The following is a 20,072-nucleotide window of genomic DNA, read 5'->3' as shown; positions in this document are numbered from 1 at the left end:
CCTTTGGCACGCGTCTGGAATAAGGAGCTATGCAAGATGGCTGGCTTCTCAGTAACAGTAAAAGTTTCTCCTATAGATTAACTGTATTTATTTGAAAGGTATAAATAGGCTAACTGCTTATACCCATAGGAGACAAGGGTTACCCATTGAAGACATGGCTTGTGACCAGTGCTTTTTTCCAAGAAAATAGTTGGGGGTACTCACATGAACTTTTCTATGAACAGCATTTTACAGGAACTTCCACACTTTCATCATATCTTCTGATGGTCCTTCTGCGTCTCTTGATCACTGCTTGCTAATATTACCTACTGCAGAGTGATGTCCTCACAGGAGCCATAGGTCCACATATCTGTCAGAGTTGAACTAAAGAATCTGTGGTCCTACACTTTTCTGGAACATCGGTGTCGAGGTTATATGTATTAACAAAGATGATCTCGATGGGGTTACTATCAGATTCATCTGAGAAAGTCCTCTTTCACATTCACTTCATGATATAGCAATGGTGTTTAAGGTGTGTGTTAACCTAACATTTTATCCTTTGTGTTTCTCTGGAAGAAATTATTTTTCTGAGTTGCTGTTCAGTAATCAGGCCCATCATTACCAGAATTGTGTTCCACTTTATCTACACTACCAGTACTGGCAATATAGGTTTTGCTTTCTTGATTTTTTTGCAGGAACAGATGATGGTTCTGCATCTTTACGTTTTCTCTTATGCCTCACCAGTACAAAATAACTACTTATTTTATTTATCAATCGGTGGATCACTTTGTGATTAAAAACAATTCAGGTGACACGTGCACTAAGCTGGTAGTTGGCTACAAAGCAGAAAGTGAATATATTTCCAAAGTGGAAATTAACCAAAACTGCCAACATAAAGAAAAGAAAACTGAAATTACATTTAGAGTATTTTCCTCCGACCATCGATAGGGATTGATCAAAACTTTTTTGGTGGCTGGCCAAATTTTCAATAATAACTCATATGGCAGGCTGCATAAAGTCTGGGCGTGTCTATGAACTCATGTTAATGGGCATACTTAGATATGTTTGTCATTAACACGTCTGTTAATGACAAATATCAACTTTTAAAATATTTGCAACAAGAAATGTCAACTGCTTGCTTAAATTGTTTTTGATTCATGATACGTAACTTCTTCTGTGAGAACTGGACCACTTCTCCACCAGTTTCTCTGGCATTGCAGGTTCCTGAGCATATTGAGTGTTGGGCGTCTCACATGAAGTCTCCGCATGGCAAGCAGAATCTACCTGTTCATCTTAATGATAAAAACAGTAATGTTAAATTAATGTGTCGGCTCATCATGATTACAGAGTCAAACAAGTTACTTACAATTCACATTTGATGACCACTCCATAGTCAGAAGCATGTCACTGTCTCTTTCGGGAATAATACCCACACCTTTCCAATAATGAATGTAATGCACTCATCTGAAGCAGAGTTGTGAAGAGCTGGGGCCCTCTCCCGTCACAGAGATACTTTTTTGGTAAGCATCAAGTTTAAAATCAAGAAATTTCTGTTTTATTTCTTGAACAGTTCATTCTACAGAAGACACTGAATTAACCACATTAACCACCTCTTTCCAAGCAATTCTTTTCCCAGGCCCAGTGACATCACTATTCATGCTAGGGAACAATATATTTTTTTCTTTTGAGGTTCTGTTAAAAGTACTTTGATCTGCGCTTCTTTGAATTTTTTTTTTTTGCCTTTCTTTTTTCTCTTTTGACATTTTGGCAGATCCTGGGCATGTGTGGCAGTATGGTAAGACTTGGGGTGTTGATGGGTGGGTGTTGACGTGGCTGACAATTTACGACTGATTGGTATTTGTGAACCTACCCCAGAGTATTAAGAAAAAATCGAAGTTTTACTTTGTGGTTTATAAATGTGGCATAAGATTTTATTAAGTTTAGATGAAGGTGGATGTTTCACTATAATGTTTGCTAAATGTTAACTTGCAGTCAGCAACACTTGATAAGCTGACATTAGTTTTGCTGTAAACACACATCCTACAGCTCATGAGATGTATTAAACATTTTGATGACAAGTACCTAAGCAACATGTACTCTTCTCACTGGTGCTCATGCTTGGTCTTTTTCTAGCGTGTCTTGTACTCTCTAGGGCAGCAATGATTGGCGATGCTGCAGGTTTTTGTTGAAACCCAACCTTTTAATGAGAAGCTGTTGTTGTTAAAACAATTATTTATGAAGTAATATTTTTATGCTTCATTTTAGTTGTTTAGCTTATTACGATTTTCCACTCTTAATTTCTTTGTTTTAGTCTTAAACAGCTGCATTCACTGCTGTTAATTGTTCCTTATTAGCAATTACCTGCAGTTGAGCATTTGACTTGTTTCCAGTTACATCTGTGTGTATACATCATGAACTATCCAGTTTAATAAAATATTTGAAAGGGAAAAAAGGAAGGACTGAGAATTACTTATCTGTTTTAGGCTTCAAATCATTTGGATGATATCCTTGGAAAGGAACCAAATCTAAGATATAAGAATGACCTGCCATTGCAGAGTTAAAACACTGAAAAGCAGTGAAATAAAATATTATCTGTTATTGGCAAGGACTGGTTTCTAATTAAGCAACTGGGTTGAAACAAAAGCTGTAGCCAGTTTGGACCTCCAGGACTGACATTGTTCACCCCCTTTTTTGGATTTGCCCCTTGTGTTTCGCTTAACCGCAACAGTTTGTCAACAAGTTGTCTTAGTCTTTGTTTGGGAAAATTGATTTTTTCCATTTACTAACTTCTTTTTTGTTTTTGTAACACCTTGGCTTTCCCAGAGTTGTCTATCCTCTGTTTGAAATCTATGTAAAAATCATTTATAGGGTTTCTTGTTTAGTGTATGATGCAGAATTCCACAAGCTACCAGTACTTCAAGGACAACTGATAGAATCTGCACTACAATATTTGGTAGCTGTTGGCATATGCCTGGTGCTCTCAGCATGAAGAAAACGTTTTGAGCAGAATTCACATTTCCCAGTCCACGACCCTGTGTTCTAGCTGATGAATGTGTTTTAAAGTAACATCCAGCATTCACCCTAACAAGTCCCTTTATAATTATAAACACTTCTGTCACTTCTCTTAATCTTTTTGCTTAAAATGAAAAGCTCTTTCCTGACTCCCTCCTAAAGTGAGCTTTCAAGTTTCAGATGCTTCATCATGCAATCTGATGCGATATTTTAACATTCTATGTATAACGCCTCACTCTTACTCATTTTAAAGTATTATAATTTTGATGATTTTAGGTGTTATTTCACCTAGTAGAGTGTATCTGCAGACCAAACCAGCTGGTTTGTTAGATTTTTTTCAAGATCATACATAAATTAAAAAGAGCATCGGCCAATTTTACCATGACCTAATTTGGACAAACATTTGTGTATTTTTATTACTATCCAAATGCACTTATGTAATAGCAATTATAGTGTTTGTTTCTATTAGACATATATAAATGAAAGACGTGTGTTTGTGTATGGAGCAGTCCACTCTGCTTACGCTCAACCACATCCACTAGATGGCGCATGCATTCTCTTTTTTAGATTTTTTCGGCACTTGCTACAAAAGACCTGTGTGCAGCAAACGATGTCATGCTAATGACACAGATAAAGAGATACTATGTCGAAATGAAGAAATCGCCGTGGCTCAACAACATGCAAGTGAAACACCTCAGCAATGGAGGGCATGGCTTTAAGTTTTCACTAAAAACAGTGTCTATCTGGGAGAATTTTCCCAAGACAAAGATTAATAGAGCTCAAATGCCAGCGATAATGCTAAGATATGGTATCGCCAGTGTCATCTTACGAATGCCAGTGGGGCAGCAAGCACAGGTGGGTTCTCTGCACTGGGTAATTCTTAGGAGTTTGGTGACACCTCTCCTAAAGTCCATGCATATAGTAACAAGCTTATGTCTGAAATGTATTCAAATACAGTATATTTTTAAACAACAACATCTAGTATATAATAAAACACTAATGTCTGTGTTTCCAGTCCCTCTGAGTAATCTGATTAGTCAGTTTGACTTTGGTGTGATTGTTTTTATTTGTTAACACAGTGAAAGAGAAAGTGTGAGACACATGAGGAGGAGTAAGGGTATATGAGCCACCCTGACAGATTCATCTTCAAAGGCGGTAAGTACAAAACTGAACAGGAGATGAGAAAAGTGTCTCAAAATAATAACAGAATCTGAGTAGTAGGCTTTAAATTGAAATAGGAAATTAGGAAATTGCAGAATAACAGCATGAAGGAAGTGTGGGATGGGGTGAAGATCATCACTGGCTGCAGCTCGAAGCAGGGTGCCACCATTGAGAGAGAAGTGGAGAGAGCAAACCAATTGAACAATTTCTTTAACAGGTTTCACCACCCTAACCCACTCTCACCTTAGAGTACTTCATGCTCCAACCATCCTTCTGCTGATACCAGCATAGGTGAGACATCCCCACCCACAATTACAGCAGCGCAGGTGAGCAGAGAGCTGAGGAGACTTCGTGACAGCAAAGAAGCGGGTCCAGATTGAGTATCGCCACAATTGCTGAAGGCCTGTGCGCTGGAACTGGGGAGTCCTCTACAGTGCATCTTCAACCTGAGCATGGAAAAGGGGAGAGTCCAGAGGCTTTAGAAAATATCTTGTATCACCCCAGTCCCAAAGGTATCATGTCCTAGTGAGCTGAATGACTTCCGGCCTGTTGCTCTGACATCACATCTGATGAAGACCATGGAGCGGCTGCTGCTTCACCACCTGAGGCCACAGGTCCGCCACCCCCTCGACCCTCTGCAGTTCGCATACCAGGAGAAGGTGGGAGCGGAGGATGCCATCATCTACATGCTACACCGATCCCTCTCCCACCTGGATAGAGGCAGTGATGCTGTAAGAATTATGTTTTTGGACTTCTCTAGCACCTTCAACACCATCCAACCTCTGCTCCTTAGGGACAAGGTGACTGAGATGGGAGTAGACTCACACCTGGTGGCATGGATCGTGGACTATCTTACAGACAGACCTCAGTATGTGCGTCTCGGGAACTGCAGGTCTGACATTGTGGTCAGCAACACAGGAGCGCCGCAGGGGACTGTACTTTCTCCGGTCCTGTTCAGCCTATATACATCAGACTTCCAATACGACTCGGAGTCCTGCCACATGCGAAAGTTCGCTGATGACACTGCTATTGTGGGCTGCATCAGGAGTGGGCAGGAGGAGGAGTATAGGAACCTAATCAAAGACTTTGTTAAATGGTGTGACTCAAATCACTTACACCTGAACACCAGCAAGACCAAGGAACTGGTGGTTGATTTTAGGAGGCCCAGGCCCCTCATGGACCCCGTGATCATCAGAGAAGACTCTGTGCAGAGGGTACAGACCTATAAATACCTGGGAGTGCAGCTGGATGACAAATTGGACTGGACTGCCAATACTGATATTTCTTCTCCTATACTTTCTTAGAAGGTTGGCGTCCTTCAACATCTGCAATAAGATGCTGCAGATGTTCTACCCGACAGTTGTGGCGAGTGCCCATTTCTACGCGGTGGTGTGCTGGGGAGGCAGCATGAAGAAGAAGGACATCTCACGCCTGGACAAACTTGTTAAGAAAGCAGGCTCTGTTGTAGGAATAAAGTTGGACAGTTTAACATCTGTAGCAGAGCGACGGGCACTAAGCAAACTCCTGTCAATCATGAAGAATCCACTGCATCCACTTAACAGTGTCATCTCCAGGCAGAGGAGTAGCTTCAGTGAGAAGACTTTTGTCACTGTCTTGCTCCACTGACAGACTGAGGAGATCGTTCCTCCCCTACACTAAGTGACTCTTCAATTTCACCCGGGGGAGTAAATTTTAACATTATTCAAAGTTATTGTCTGTTTTTACATACATTTTTATTACTCTTTAATTTAATATATATTTTTTTTCTATCAGTATGATGCTGCTGGATTATATGAATTTCCCCTTGGGATTAATAAAGTATCTATCTATCTATCTATCTATCTATCTATCTATCTATCTATCTATCTATCTATCTATCTATCTATCTATCTATCTATCTATCTTTAAGGAAGCATGCTTGAGAAAGGAAGTGCAGGTGAAGATATGTTTACAAATACAAATACCAAGGATAGATGTTAAAGGTACAAGTAGGGCCAGAGATAGCAAATATTTTTTAATTATTCTACTACCTGTCTTTGACTGGCACTGTTGCTAGTAAATTAATAAACAACAACAGCTGGAGTTGAAAGGATAAAGACATTTGACCATGAAGGCAATCAGGCCATTTGATAAATATATTTAAATGTAGTATAACCAAAGGTGCCAAAGTGTTTGCAGAAAGTAAGAGGGTTTTAGACATTTTCAACTTGGTGCTGATCAAACTGGACAATGCAGTACACAGCAGGACACTGAAAACAAAATTCTTAGGCTTTTGAATGGACTTCTGTAGTATGGAATCATCAGAAGATTGAAAAGAATCAAATAACCTTGACAAAGAATACAAATCTGGAAGTTGAATTTGATTATACAGCCGCATAATGATTTATGCCAACATTCTGTCTAGAGTATGTTAGCACATGCCATTTGACTATTTCATCTAACTAAGGTTTCATGTATTTTTAATAATGCTGGAATTCAAACTGCCTAAAGAAAGCATTTATTTAATCAATACTGCACAAGCTTTCTTTGCAAAAGAATACCTCTTCAAGCACTCTACTAACATATCAGCATTCAGCATATGTTCTCTTCGTATTAAGAAGTCTCTAGGTATGAGGACATCAGTAATATTTTACAGGACAGGGCTAGGTCATAATTATAATATAATATAATATAATTATATCAGTAAAGTTTCTGACAATGCCATTTCGCGACTATATGTGTATTTGTGCTACCTACTCCAGAAGGGCATAAGGTAAGGTTACCAGCAAAGGTATACAGAGAGAGAGAGACTTGGACTTTTGAAAACAAGAGAGTGGGCAAACTAATTATAATCAGGAAAATGTGTCTCTCTGAGAAAAATGAGAGCAGACAGGAAGGAAATACTGGATGTGGCAACACCACCTCTCTAAGAGGGAATGTGGTTCCAGAACTCGATTTATGAACATTGCTGTCTCTCTAAATGAATAGGCATCAGAGAAACTACCTTACAGCTTCATCCCTTTAACCTCAGCGTTTACCCATGTAAAAATGAGCCAAAAATGTCAAATGTTTTTCAACAAAAAAAAATGTTATTACACGTAACGGAAACACGCTAGGGTGTGATCATCCTTGCTTACTTACAAGGAGTTAAAATATGAAAGTGATCCCAAATTTTAGGTTTCTGTGATGTTGTATTCACTGTACTGTTTGTGTTTGTATTCATTGTCTGCTTTGGTTCTGTACTATTATAGCTAATCGGTGGGAGAAGGAATTCAGATGTACTTTGTATACAAGACAATGCATTTGAACTTAAATTTAATCTTTCATTCAGTTTTCTAACCCAATGAAACAGTTTACTAGTAACACAATAATAGAAATATCATTGCATCTGATTTATTATTACAGCTATGCATCGTCTGCAAAGACGTATAATGACATTATCATTTCTGACAATATCTTCTAAAGGTAGCATATGAACAGAATGAAGCATAGGTCCCAGGACTTAGCCCACAGAGATGTCATATCAAACTGCTGGCAGAAAACATCATGTGACAACATTACATTTTTGTACATTAATTAACCAATTTTTCTCTTATGTAAAAAATCATGATGATTACATGTGTTTCCAGTTGACACCAGAATTTTCAAAAAAGAAAAAACTAGAAACATAAGCCTCAATAGTTCCTTTATTAACCTTTCACTTCCTTACATTCTTTACACTTCTGTACATTCATTACCTGAAAGTTAGAAAATAGTAATCAGGTGCTAGAGTATGCTATATAATTGAGAGGCATATGTGGGAAGGTATTAGGCAATTTTGGCCTCATCTCGTTTTCTTAACTGCTTTGCCTGTTGAAGGTTTCAGTGGCAACAGGCCAAGAAGGTCAACCCAACTTCCTTATCCCCAGCAAAAGATTCCAGTTCTTTCGGGGGGATTCCCAGATGTTACAAAATCAGCCAAGACAGTTAATCACTCTAGTGTGTCCTGGGTCTGCTACAGGGTCTCATCCTCACTCACCATGACACTGTAGGAGAGTCACCAATCCATGAAAACCTAAAATTGCAGCTGATGCTCACTTGGGTTGAAAGATACCTGTCGAGTGTATATAGGCTTATACTGTAGAAATGGAATGCTAGTCATGGCTCACTGGGAGCTCTGCAAGGACAGACGCATCACACACTCTGAAGGTACTTGGGAATTTTCCAAGAGGACCTACAATCTGTTGCAAAAGTCAAGGGGCTTCATCAGATCTGTTCATGAGAAGAATATGGAATGTGAACAAATCATTTATTGTACTTCAATCAGACATCTTTAGTTCATCAACAACATGGATTTATCTTTGAACCTTTCAATAGCTTTGTACAAAAAAAAAGACCATGATTAAAAAAAGTACAAGCAAGACCTCCATAAAAATGATATTACATGTTAGTAGCAGAGTGGTTAGCATTGTTTCTTCAACGATCAGAGTATCCTGGATTGAAATCCTACACTTAGTTAATGTGCATGTGAGTCTGTCTGTTGCACCTGTGTTTCTGAGGATTTTCCTTTGGCTACATTTTTATTCCTCTTCATCCCGTCCTTTGTGAAGGTTGGTATAATTGGCAAGTCTAAACTGGCCTCAATGTTGTGGACACTGGAACCCCACTCAGGACAATTTCTTGTAGGCTCTAGTCCCCTGTGACCCAACAGTGGATTAAGTAGGACTGAGAATAATGTATTATTGTTTATTATATTGTAATATTTCATATTATATTGTGCTGTCATCATGAGTGTCTTACAGGTACTAATTCAACTTCAATTCCCATTCTCAGGATTGAAGAAGTTCCACCCAAAGACACTTCATGTCATGTCCGTTCCTTCCTGGCTTCATCCCTTCCATCTCAGCCACAGTAAAGGAAGGACAGGAAGTCATCCTCATTTAACCAACAGCAGCACTAAAGAATATTACTTGGTCAGTATAGTGATGTTTAATCTGAGACCCCTGCATCTAAATATGTATCTTTTCTAGAACATTTTGCAGTTACAGTAAATGGGATTTTCCTAGGGATCCCAACTGTTTTAATGGTTTGTTGTCTCCTTTTTTACAGTGCTAAGATAAGAGACATATATCTGGTATGCTCACACTATTGTAAGTATGATCTGAGAATAAAATTTGTACTTGAATCTTGTGGCATGAGTGCTAATGATCCTGTACCATTTGTTAGAGTTTAGGATTGTGAAAATTGATTGTGTAGGATGACTAGGGTCTTTCATAACACCGAATGCCTTTTTATAAGACACAGTGTCTTATATACTAGGCTGACCCGCCTTTTAAGGCGACCGACTTTTAAGTTGACCACTTCTTAAGGCAATTCAATATGTAGATCAATTTGATATTTTATACAAACTCATTAATTTGGTTATATTGCATTTGAGCAGTATTATTTTAATACTCGTAGTTTCTGTTATTTTTGTGATGAAATTTAAACTTTTTTTCTATATTGAGGTTGCCCTTTTGAACCCCCCTGATATTTACTATGCGGTGAGGCATTTGTACTCCATCGACATTAATTATTTCCAGAGACATAATTTTGTCTATTTTTCCAGCGCATCGCGCACAAAAACAAGGGAACAATGGGAGCACCAGAACTCTGCTCACATCATGTCGCTTCGTACCGCAAGCTGCAAGTAGTAAGTCTGTGATATTCGGAATACCGCTACGCTTTCCACTCACGGGACGGAAGGACAATCCCGACCGCTTTTATATAGTAAGAAAGAAGAAGAAGATATTGCACAGTCTGGAGTAGAAAATCATCTTTTACCTGGAAAAACGAAACTACAAATCCCATCGTGCATTGCAAAATGGATGGGGCGTGTGTGAAACTCCGTGCCTGCGTAGCACTCTCGGGACGGAAGGACAATCCCAACCGCTTTTATATAGAAGGATGCATAGAACAAAATATTTATTTCCAAGTTCACCTACCTCTACAGTGCTTTGCAGACCTGAGCCGAACAGGTGCTACACCAAGGTGTTATGTAGCCCGTGAAAAAAGCATTCCCCTGCAAACCTGTAGAAATTTAGTCTAGACTTTCCTCAGATGTATCAGAAAGTGGTGTGGATCTTTTTCATACTTAACATAATATGTATACTACATTCAGACTTACTTCAGTTATATTGTTGTATTTCTTTTTCCAAAGCCTGCAAGCAGGTCATTCATGAAGATAGATCAAGCTCACGTTTTACATAAATAGTGCTGCAGAGGTTCCTCAGGCCAACAGTGAAAGCAAAATGTGACTGCAGAATTATTGACTGGATCATTTAATGCAGATAGAAAAGCCTCAGAAACTGGACAATGTCCAAAATGCATTAATGCTGTTTTTCCCAAGTGAACAGAATAATGCAGGGGGAATTACCAAAATGAGACAATGTAAGATTCTGCAAGAAGGTATTATTCTGAATGTATAAATGTGTTTGAAAAGCATTTACAAAGTTTATGGAATTAAATCTTAACTATAGTTAAGGGAAGAAAAATCTGTTGGAGAGAAACATACAGTACTTAGTCTTTGAACTCCTTACATGATTGGGAAAACTAACTCATGATCAAAAGTAGACCCTAGTAAATAAAATGCTGTTTTCTCCAATTATAACATTCATGTCCATATTTATCTTCTGGTCACTTTCTGCTTAGCTGGACTAACAAAATAATGGTCAGTCTTTATATATATTTTATATATACAGGTATATTATAAATATTTTGCAGTTTGCTCAATGTACCTCTGCGAATAGACTGACGGGGAAAGGGAAAACCATGGCTAAAAGGAAAGGGAACTCCAGAGGACTCGGGTCATATTCTTCTCTCCTTTCAAGAGGAGGACAAAAATGTCAGAAGAAGGACATGCTCCAAAAGAAATCCAGAAGTCCCAGAGAATCTGGCCAGCCTAAACTCATTATTTTTACATGTATAAATATAAAACTTGGACCATTTCACCTGCCTTCTGAGCACCCTCAAACCACAAAGCAGCGTTTTTCAACCTTTAAGTATTTGCAACCCGAGTTTTCAGTTTTAATCGCGCCCTCCCTAACATTTTTTTGAAATGTAGATGCATATTTTATTATACTTACTTAACATTTATCGACATTTATCTAACTCTGTATTTATTGTTCTAGTATCAGAATGTAGTTTAAGTTAATCTGTTTTGGTTTCAACAGATGTTTTTTTCATATTTTTGATTCTTGTTTTCTTTTTTTCAACTTCTTCGTGCCCCCTTTTTGTTACTTCGTGCCCCCCTAGGGGGGCCCCCCACAGGTTGAGAACTACTGCCACAAAGTATTTATGACTCACATGAAAACTGATGGTTTTAAATAAACGTGATGAGTACATCTTGAAAACACACATTCCCAAAGATGAATTAACTATTCGCTGCACAGATACTTGTAACCTATTTATAGGAAATAATAAACATCACACTTCATGCTGAAGCATTCTGCATTTAATGCACATAAGAAACTTCAACAAAAGTACATATAAATGACAAAATTACTTGTGATTGCTCAAAAACACGACATGCCATTTTGCACTTTTATTGCTCTCATCTACATTATGCTTCTCTGTGCTGGGCTGTGATAGGCGAGAAGATGTAATGTCACTGCCCATCAGTCATTTCTATAAGTTCAGTCACTGGAAACCTTTCATCTGTAAGTTTCTACTCATTATTATTATTATTGCTAATAATTTGTCAACCACCCTTTTCAAAAGAAATAATTATAAAAAATAAGTATGTACAAGAATTGTATGAGTGATTATCAGTTATGTATAAATTGAAGAAAACATAACTTTAAAATGAGATAAAATAAACTAAATTTAGTCACATAGACAAAACCTACAAAAACCACAGCAACTGAGAATTGGAGAGGGTGGTTGAGGAATAACACATTACATTACATTTTATTTTCTTTATTTTGTTGCATTAATGTAACAGAGGTTTTGTTCTGCAAGATATGCTTCACTGTTTTAGGCAATTCATACCAACAAAGTGCCCAATTAGAAACGCACCTGTCTTAGAGGAAGCTGCTTAGATAACTAGTGCGAAACTGCTTGTTAACTGAGGCAGATAAAAATAAGCAGTGATGGCAAAACTTGTCAATTTCAGGATTTTCAGGCATAGGAAGTCATCTTTCATTGTTGTAAATAAGAGAGATCTGAAAAATACATTGTCATTTAAAAGCATGTCTAGACTACTGAAGTACTGAAATGAATGCAAGATAATAAGTACCATTTTTATACAGTAAGTTTATTTGTCTGTTTTTGTCTTTTTATAATATATTCAGATTATATTTGACTACTGAAGCAAGTTCTTACTGTCCAAACCATAATCTCATCATTTTAGCTCCTTTGTCAAGGTAGCATCACATCAAGTAAGCAATATTACACAACTCTGGCAACACAATGATATGTTGTATCCCTACCATTTTTTATTATTAGTAATATTTTTAAGTGTGCCTTCTGAGTTGTGAAATAATGCACGTGCAGTCATAAATTGGGCCTTGCAGTGGCTGCTTTGTTTGAACAGATGTTATTTAGATTTTGACTTCAGCAAATCCCCATTAAAGATCTTCATTTCCACTTGATTAAGGCTCTCAGGTCTTTGGATTATTTCTAGTTTTCTGCCTTGCTCTTCCCAATATTCTCGAGTTCCCTTTGAAATTTATATTTGGGAATAAATGATTTCCTGGTTACAGTCCCAGCTTGTGGTGCTATGAATCTGTCTAGTGTTACGTAGTCAACTCTATTTATATTCTTCTTTTATTTTGCATATTTACCCATCTGGATCATGACATAACCAAGCTGTGATGGCCTTTGCCTGAATTGAATAACCCAGGCCATTGTGCCTCCTTTCTCAAAACATAATTTGATGAAACTTGGCATAATATTTGGTGTAGTTTATGCCAACAAAACCAGAAAAGAAATGCAGACTTAATCTTGTTTTAAGTGTATCCTGTAGACCGTGAATGTTAGCAAAAACTCAAGCTCATTTTTGAACCCCACAGTGTTGCATTTTTTACTTTTAATAACAGTTTAAAGTCTAGCCATGGGTAAAGACATGGGCAATATCAAATAAACAGGATGCTGTGCCCATTTTCTCAGCAAGTCCTCCAAAAGGATCTCCCAATCCTACCCCAGTTACTAGACACATGAAAAGAATGGTATACGGTATGTTCAATTTCTGCTCTGCTAACACACATGCCTCCGTATTGAAAACAAAAGTTAGGCCATTACCTTTTGAATTATTTAAACAATTTTAGTAGTTTCTTCAAAAACATAACAAATAACAAATATTTTACATTTTTTTTATTGTTTTTTGCATTAGAGCACTGGCCAGAGCATATTGCCAGATAATACATTCACCACTTTAATAATCTGTTTAAGTGTTTCGCCGTGGACTATTTCGAAATTGACTACTTTACACTCCTAATAGTAAATTTCTGTCACAAACAATTTCTATTTTATGCCAGTAATGGCACAGTGCACGATAACATGAAGTGAATAAACTTGACTTGGGCATTCCTAGTTTTCGTACTCTTTCTCTGTACATTTAGCATTCATTTGCTCAGAGGTTGATGCGCTTGCTGCTTCCAGAGCAGCTCTTCTTTTCTCCACCCTAGCAGCCCGCTTCTTCTCTTCTTTCGTTGGAATCTTTTCACATTAAAACTGATTAAGTCAGTGTTTGCGTTGCAATTACTTAAGTCTTCAATCTGTCTCAAGAATGATTTATGATATGAAGAGGTAGAGAAAGTGACGACGAAGGTGGTAGGGATTAGAACAGCACCCGTACACATGCACTGCACAGCCGCTCTATTGGCCAATGCCGAGAGTTGATTCTATAATAAAATAAAATAAAAATATAAAGAGGAATAACCTTAGAGGTCAATCATCACCCCAAAAGCAGATAGTTGATATCACATAATATATGTGTACCAAATTTCAGGTCAATAGGTCAAACGGTCAAACAGTTTGCGAGCTAAAGGTGATGTAAAATCCTGGAAAGACAAACGAACAGCCACAGTAGCATATTATATAAGAAGATATTACTAGCCGTGCCCCGTGGCTCCACCCATCTATTAGTGGAAAAAAAAAGTGAGGAGGGCAATGCCTGGTTCCCCAATCCTGACGTCACGCTTCCCCCTCCCTTCGGCCCACAGCCTCTGTCTCGGATTAGCAAGAATATATCACTCCTGCAAGCAAACTATGATTCACAGCGCAATGAGAGAAGTCGCAAAATCAACTGGAATGTTCAAGCAAATTCTAGAAAAAATCCTGATCTAAATCCGTTAAGTAGTTCTCTCGTTCATTAGCTAAGAGAAGGTAATGTACATGCCCCGAGGCTGGCACATGAGGGAGGAGTGCCCCGTAATCCTCCCCTTGACCGGCTGCGTGTCTCTTGGATTCGTGCAAATAAATCAATACCGCAAGCGAACTATGATACATAGCGCAATGAGAGAAGTCGCAAAATCAACTGGAATGTTCAAGCAAATTATAGAAAAAAACCTGATCTAAATCCGTTAAGTAGTTATCTTGTGAAAAGTGGACAGACATACAGACAGACAGATAGACAGTCAGACATTGGATTTTATATACAGTATATTGAGATTAACCATACCTTTATTCTAACTAAGTTCAGTTATAAAGCAAGGTAAAGTATTTTAGCATAGTAGCACTTAACATAATGAACATTTAACTGGGTAATATTTTTAAAGGGCAAAGTTCTATCACATAATCTAGTGAAGGACTGGGAGGACCTTCAACCTATAAACTGAGGTAGTTGGCTGCAGCAAGCAGGTGCAATAAAAGCTGAATGGATTTGTATCTAAAACCGTATAGTGAGCCTTTGGAAAAATAGAAAGACCAGCATCAGACGATTTTAGTTGTCTTCCAGTCATGTATAGGTACTGCAGGTTTAAATTCTACTTTGAGTATAAAAATAGCACTGTGTGGAAGGTAATCATGAAACGAACTGGAAATCTGCTGAGGAAGCATAGAGTTGGCTCGTTTGGTGTAGGTGATCGCTTCAGCAGCAGGAGCTGAAAGGTTCAGTTCGAGTGCCAGGTGAGTAATAAATAATGAAGGCATGACTTAAGTCTGTGGTATGGAGGATTGTGATGGGCAGAAAGTATTCTTTGCTTTATCTTTCTTTTTCAGTTTGTCTTCAAAATTGTGAATCTGTGTCTTTTTTCTATTTATGCTTCTCAACTCTCTTTGCTATATGCTTCACATAACTCTATCCTGTGGAATTTATGAAGACTTGGCATACAGTATCTTTTGAATAAGTAGTTTGCATTTTTGGTTTTTATTGGTTGCTGATACATTAACCATCTGATGTAAAATTTACTATTTGGTGTTGTATTCACCATCCACATATGGAAGTATCATCACAACACTACTAGTGTTTAAGAGGAATTTTTTTATTTGAAAGTTATTACAGTGATTTTAGTTATTATATATTAGTGATGCTTGGCATGTTAAACTGAAGACAGCAATATATTGGGTGAATGTGGACTGACACAGCTAAGGAAAAAAACTAACCTGAAAGCTGAATGTTAGTAACAATGAAAATGTAACTGTTTGGAAAGCAGCTTTGTATCTTAATATTGTTAAATGCTGAAAACACCTTCATGTTTGAAGTTATCAGAGACAACATAAAGATAAAAGGTGTTTTAATCAAATCATATATCATTCATCATTAATAGGGAGCAGCCAAAAGAAGAAGAAGAAGATCACATACACCCATATTCATTGACTGCAGATGCATTCATTCATTCATTCTCTGCAACTGCTTAGATTATGTTTAAATGTCAGGAAGCCACAGCCTATCCTGGCAGCAATGAAATCAAGATGCAATACTGGTTGGGATCCCAATCCATTATAGACATTCATTGATGACACTTAGGAAATAGAAATATATAATTAAAGATAATATTCTACTATAAATAAGTTATCTTTATTTATTTAAATATTTTATTACGAAAGAATAGGTAATGAATTTAAGTCTTGTAGATTGAATAGTTAATTTAAAACAAAATTTTAGTAAAGAAGACTAAGGATGTTACAATGGAAAAAATGTAATTTGTTCCAAATCAAAATGAAAGGCTTTATTTGTTTATGTCTTTCTTTTTAAAACCCCAAACCCAAACCTGTTGGCTTTATAAAGTAGCATCTTGTCGTACGATGCTTACATGATGCCAATAACGCTAAAATACAAACAAAGCAAAGATTTGAAGCCAACAGGTCCAAAATAAAGAAAGGAAGTGACAAAAAGGGCAGAACCATGTAAAAATGTGCCCCATATTCTCTTTAAAGTGACAGAACAGGAGACCAAGTTAGAATTATATAAGGAAGGCATGACTTAAGAATGTAGTATGAATGAGCATTGTGAGGGTTAAGATCCACTAACATAGAGAGGTGGGTGAAAAATTATATATATATATATATATAGTGTATATATATATATATATATATATATATATATATAGTGTATATATATATATATATATAGTATATATATATATATATATATACAGTACAGATACAGAATATATAAATATACTGCAAATACAAAATTTAATAGCATTTTCTAAAATGTAAAGCCACACAGAGTATGGTATTGTATACAGCAAAATGTCACTGCAAAAATAATGCCACTTGAAAAATTTCTTCCGGATTGACCATAGTGTAATATTTTTCTGAATCTGCAAGGAACACAGGTTAAGTAGCTTTTGAAGGTCATACAGAAAAATCTTAATTATATGAAACAGGAAACCAACAGTACCTACAGAATCAATAAAATTGATCCATGCACACTAAAGCCTGGTACCTAAACATTTTGCATATTACTATCATTGTTGTCATCCACACGTTAAGCTAATTTTTGTTCCTTTTCAAATTTTGTTTTACTGTAAGATTAATTTATTGCTTTGTTCTTCTAGTTGCCTTATTTAATCACTGCACATGCATCAATAGATGACATGCCACACACACTTTTATTTAGGAGGAAGTGTTTGAAGGAATAGGCCACCTGCCAAATGACTCTTGTAACCCAAAGATTGTTGTGATAAAAGTTAATATGATGTTCTGGTATAAATCTATATATTAATTGACTTTGATTTCTGGTTTTGCTAAATTTGAGAAGGTTTGCTCAATTGTCCAGACCTCTGCCTGCCTCAAAGTTTCAGTTTTTGTGCTGAAAATAATGTCACTCATGACATAAGACAAAAATCTAATTATTTTTTCACAGAAAGACAAAGTTGTTGGTCACAAGTGTGTTTATTACCAAGCTGTTACTCCTACTGTAAATCCATCCATCCATCTATTATCCAACCCACCATATCTAACTACAGGGTCACGGGGGTCTGCTGGAGCCAATCCCAGCCAACACAGGGCGCAAGGCAGGAAACAAACCCCGGACAGGGTGCCAGCCCACCGCTGTCATGCTGTAAAGACAGTGTAAAATAATTAAGTGTAATTCTCTCCCACCGTCCAGCTAAATCTTCAAATGTGTCATTTCATTGTTGTGATATGTTATTAAGAAAGCATACATAAATACGGTTAGGTTTTTGGCAGTTGACATTTTAATGTGTAAAGCTTATTTTAGGGGTAGAAAAGGCTCAGCAGAACAGTTTTGTCTGTAACATTGAATTGCTGGCCTTATTACAACTTTTAAAATTCTGTCCTTAAATCTACAAAAGGGAGCTGCAGTTTTTCCCACATAATAGCATAGGCAGTAAAGTAGACTGTTCCCCTCTCACACAGAGGGGCTGCCCATGATTCATGAACCCCAAGTGATGGTTTCAGTCTTTTAGAAAATACTGAAATTTTGTTGATGCACAGTTCTGAGTAAATCTAAAGTTGCAAGTGCTGACAGCATCAGCTTAGGAACACCTCTTGATTTTACGGTCTTCAAAGCAAAATGGACCTTAAAAATCTTTCTGTGTATCATTTTTCTTGACTTGTAAGAGAATAGAGTGGCTGCAGTGGCAGTCATGGTAGCAGAGACTACTTAGGAAAAGTCTCTAGGCTTCAGAGTGTTGTACCTGAAAGGCATAGGCCCATGGGGTCTCTGAGAAGCCCGAGGCAGTCTTATACTCTATCCTCAGATCCGTTCACTTCAAAGCAATCTTAGCACTAAACCTTGGGGTCTCTGTTCAAGGCTTTAACACAATAAAGTCCTTCATCTTGGGGTTTAGAAGAGCTTGCCATAGTTCTTTTCCAAGGAATAGCCTTTAGAGATGTCTGAACCATAAACCTCTAGTATTATATTTTTGTAGTCTAAAATATATATTCTGCTTTAATTGGTATGCATTAAATAAAGTAAAACAGGCAAACAAGCTGGAAAGCAGATAAAAAAGAGGTAAAGAGAGGCATTTCTTTTTAAAAAAAAAGCAAAAATTTCAAATAGCCAGAACACTAAGTGCAAACCATAACAAGTGTGCAAATTATCTTTATTATAGATTAACTATTGTCTATAATTTTTGTTCAGGCACAAAAGTGTACCAACATAGACAGCGTACTATGGATACAGTATGTTCTAATGTGCAATAATTTTTCGTATTTTAAAGTAGTATTGCTCTAAAACTTAAAGGTCTAGAGTCACGATGATTTCAAAGCTTTGAATTACTTGCCTTGAGGCAGAGGAAACTCTCCAATGAACTTCTGTTAGTGTTAGAGACAAAAGGTCATTGCTATAAAAAGGTAATGTCTTTCACCACTTTGCTTTCTTTTATTTATGAAAATGGCCCAATAAACTATGAGCACAAGGTCAGAGAGAGACCAATGGTTAAATAGTTTGGACCACCAATTAAGATATTATTCTGTTACCAAAAATGAGTAGTTCCTCCTCCCCTTACTCACTACAAAAATACTCAGCCATCTTACTATTTGTATTATTAACATTATTTTCAAAATACTCATGAGAAATTAAATTTTCCGAATTTATGAACTGTATAATAAATTATACAATTTATCTTTACCATTTTATACTATGTATATATTTACATTTAACGTTCTGAATGACGATTTATGCCAACTATAAAATTCATTGAGCATACAGATGGGCCACACATGCATCACAAAACAGTTTAAGCCATTTGGATGGCCTTTGAGAGCCTAAGCACCTTGAGAGGGCAGTTTCTTTCTGTAAGGTAATCAGCTGTTACTTTTTCACTTCTATTCTTTGTATATTTTCTAGAGTGCTGTAATCTATAATATTTTGAAAAAAGCTGTTTTGTTTAAACGATTTTCAATAATTACAAAATGAATACAATATATCACTGTTTCCTTGTGCAGGTTGTTGTAGATAGATAGATAGATAGATAGATAGATAGATAGATAGATAGATAGATAGATAGATAGATAGATAGATAGATAGTACTTTTATTAATTCCAAGGGGAAAATGAGCTTTTACAAAAGTTTACGAGATATAAAAATATTATAATAAACAATGACTACAACAACCCCTCTCAAAAACACTGGGGAATTACAAAAAAGAAGAAAAATGAGCCATCACAGAAAAGACAACCGTCACAGTGAGGCACTATACGTGTATATTTCTGTAAATGTAAAGGAGCCCTGGTAGTGATTTTTGGCACACATTTGCTGAAATGTTTGTTGGCTAAAAGTACTCAATGATAGTGTGTCACAGAAATGATGTTTGGTATTGTTCATTAAACAACAATCTATTTGAACAGCATTGTTCAAACTGAACCATCAACCTATTGGGCCTGGAGTGATAACATGCACATAATTTTTTAAATTTCAGTCACATTGCAAAACTGATTTAAGTAAAAAAGAAAATATGCAAGTAGATGACACAGTAGTAGAGTGGTACCACTCTTCTTGTTTTTATGGTGTGAGAAAGTGGAAAAAATAGCGATATTACAGTAGACCAGTGGTGTCCAATTCCGATCCT

This window comes from Polypterus senegalus, chromosome 5, assembly GCF_016835505.1.
Source record: "Polypterus senegalus isolate Bchr_013 chromosome 5, ASM1683550v1, whole genome shotgun sequence".
In the NCBI taxonomy this organism is placed as follows: domain Eukaryota; kingdom Metazoa; phylum Chordata; class Cladistia; order Polypteriformes; family Polypteridae; genus Polypterus; species Polypterus senegalus.
The sequence above is the reverse complement of the archived record's forward strand: the minus strand, read 5'-3'. Positions refer to the sequence as shown.